The 3,382-nt window shown below is 34.3% G+C and overlaps 1 pseudogene; it reads right to left on the bottom strand.

Moving 5' to 3' along the window:
* Nucleotides 1–286: 286 nt before the first annotated feature.
* The window catches only part of LOC107578643 (interferon-inducible GTPase 5-like), a 5,618-nt pseudogene continuing 2,522 nt past the window's right edge, over nucleotides 287–3,382 (bottom strand).

Raw genomic sequence — 3,382 nt, 5'->3', positions numbered from 1 at the left:
TTAATAAAAGGAAAGTAAACAGAAATACATACAATTTCCCAAAATTAATTTTTAAATAATCAACTAAACTGCTCTTTGCCTTTGCTTTTTTTTTAAACAACATTACATTTTTAACAAGCTTTACGATTACTGTTTAACAGTTAACACATTTAATTGGTGAAATTATTAATCTATTATTTTTTTTAACAAAACAAAAACTAAGTCTATTGTGCTCTTTCTGCAATAATTAAACTGAATAACTCACATACTCTAAACCTAGTTAAACATGCTGGTACATTAAATCTGCTTATACTTCAGTATCCAGTACAGCCATTAGCACATTCCTGGCATCTTCTGCTATGTCATTCAGAGCATTCTTCAGCATCCTTGACACAGTCCAAAAGGACAGTGCTCCTGCCCCTACAGAGCCTAAAACAGGCACAACCCTAAGAACAGACTCAACAGCCTCTTCTGTTACCAGAAGGGTTGACTCACTCAGTAATACTGAGAGAGAACTTGTGCATATTCCTTTATGCCAAACAGATTCCAACAGACTCTCTAGAGTCTCTATGCTCTTCCCTGACCTTTCACAGAGCTGCTGCAGAGATTTCCTATCAAGACCAAAGGCTTTGCAGTATCTATCTATCTCAAATGCTATGATAGCTAAATCCACAGTCAGCGAAAGACAGGGAATTGGAACAGCCGCAACACAAGCAGACAGGAAGGCTACTCTTTTAATGTTTTTTTCTAGAACTTCCTTCTTTTTCTCATTAATTTTTAGTGTGATATTTGGCAAAGCCAACATCAGCACATGCTTTTTATGCTGTGGAAGGTCTTTCTCCATTCTTTCTTGCAGCAGATTTATGTCATACTTGTTGAGCTCCCAGCCAGAGATCAGGAACATGCCAGGATCATCTATACCGATCTTTCTCAGACCTGACAGAAACAGGAAATGTATAATTAACTAAATATAATTCTATTATTCATGAACAATACTCATAATTAATTCTACAATTGTGCAAATTGATGAGTTTAACATGACCAAAGATATATTCACAATTAATCATATACAAATCATTGTTATGTCATGTGAACGGAATACTACCCATTTTCACAGTCCTCTCGGATTTTATCCAGTGTCTTTTTCTCATCAAAGTTTGTTTTCCTCTTTTCAGCCCGAATGCTATTATCAATCTGAGAACGAACAAAATAAAACTTTTTCCCCATCCTCTTGATCTCTTCGACCAGCTGAGTGTGGCATTCTCTGAACCGATCTGCAGCAATGATGATGAAAAAAATCATAGCATTCAAACTGAACCAGTTTAGAATATTCACCGGCTTTGAAATTCTGTGTTCCAATGCCAGGAAGATCCCACACTTTCACATTGTCATATTTTGGGTGAGGGTAAACCTCAGGTTTTATTGTGGTCTCAACTACATCTATTTTGGCAGAGCCCTCGCCTTCATCTCCTAAACCCCTGAAAGCATTAACAAATGTGGACTTTCCAGAACCAGACTCCCCAGTCACACCAATGTTTAGCTCAACTCGATCTTGCTGTTTGAGGTATTCTTTGATTGTGTTTTTTGCTGTCTGAATATCTTGATGAGATATTATTTCCTGAAGCTCTTTCAGCTCCTCCTCTGTTATTCCACAGGATTCATTCAACATCTTTAAAAAAAAGAAGAAAAGACTGGCATATAAAAATGCTTTGATTGGATTATAAGGCATTTTCAATTGTTGTATTTAACATAACTAAATATGCATATACTTGCAAAAGAGGCAAATTCTTACCTTTATGCTTCCAGATCACAAGCTTGAAGTGTGGTAGGCAACTGAAATGGTTAGTTTGGTAAATTCAGTTAGAATAACTTAGGCCTATACATGCACATCAATAAATGTAGAAATCATTACAAGAAGTCCTCCGTACTTTTCATCCATGTTCAGTTGAAAAATGTAATAAGAAATACTTGAGTATTTTAACTTGTGTTTTTCCTAGAGTAGGTTAATTAGGGTGAGAGGTACCCTCTTATAAATAATTTTTTTTGTTGTTGTGGTTCAATGAAGAACCTTTTATATGCCTGAAACCTTTTCATTTTACAAAAGGATCTTTACATTATTGAAATGTAAAATGGTTATTTTAAGAACTGTGCACTGCAAGGTTCTTTGAGGAACATCGGTTCTTCTATGGCATTGCTTTGAAAACTTTTATTTTTAAGATGGTAAAACAAAATAGCACATAATTCAACAACAGGTGTACAGATGGCATATGAACAACACTCATTAGAAATACAGGGCAAACATCTATACAATCATATGGCATCAAATGTCTGTCTGTCTGATAAGATTTGCATTGGTGGGGTCAAACCAAACCCTTTTCTTTCACAAATGGACAGTTGTATTTAAGACAACTGAACATGTATACACTTGTGAATGAGAAAAAAATCTTACTATAATGCTTCTAGATCACAAGCTTGAAGTGTGGTGTAACTACTAATTAGTAAAGAAATTAGTTTTTTAAATTTTAGACAATTACTTTTATATAACACCAGCATGCACAAAAGTGAATGTACACTTCATTACAAAGCATGTCCCCTTTTCAGAAATGTTGATTATTTTTAGTTACAAAACAATTAAAAAGTGATAAGAAACAAATAAACAGATACAGATGTTTTCATTCTTACCAAATATTTCTAAGCAAGATGGCTCCAACAAGATACAGAAGAATCAATCTGTGAGTATATGCGTCTAAACTCCAGGTAAACAGAAATATAACCCGAGCAGGATCCGCCGCTACATTTACTTTCACTTTTACAGTCACGATAGAAACAATAGCAAAATAGAACATAGTTCAACTTTCAAAACCTACAGGTGTACATGTGGTATAGGAAAAACAAAGAACATTGCTATTACAACGATCATAAAAATGCAAAATATTTATTATGGACTATTTTATAAAACAAAAACACCAACAATAACAAAATAGTTGCATTGGTGGGGTCAAACCAAATCCTTTACTTTTACTTTGCTTTAAAGGGCAGATGACAGTAAATAGATGTAATTAAGCTAGTGAAATGAGTGTCGTCTATTTCTTTCAGCATGTGCAGGTCCTGAGGATGGGTCAGGAGAACATGCATATTAAAACATTACAGTAATCATACAACTGCATCACTACAGTTTCAATATCCTGCTCTAAACATAGATTCAGAATTAAAAAAGGCTTACGAGTATACTGTAATTACTCACATAAATTTGATAGTCAACACTCCCCTCAAATTAATAATTTCACAGCACTGATAACTCATTACAAAAAGATGTGCTGCTAAAAAAAATATTGTTTACGTTTCATAACCTGTTTCATAGCTGTTGTTGTTTATGAAAAGCTGCACAATGAGTCATGAATAA

The sequence above is a fragment of the Sinocyclocheilus grahami genome, unplaced genomic scaffold, assembly GCF_001515645.1.
Source record: "Sinocyclocheilus grahami isolate Dianchi unplaced genomic scaffold, SAMN03320097.WGS_v1.1 scaffold11299.1, whole genome shotgun sequence".
In the NCBI taxonomy this organism is placed as follows: Eukaryota; Metazoa; Chordata; class Actinopteri; order Cypriniformes; family Cyprinidae; genus Sinocyclocheilus; species Sinocyclocheilus grahami.
Note: the sequence above shows the minus strand (reverse complement) of the source record. Positions and strands in the feature narration are given on the sequence as shown.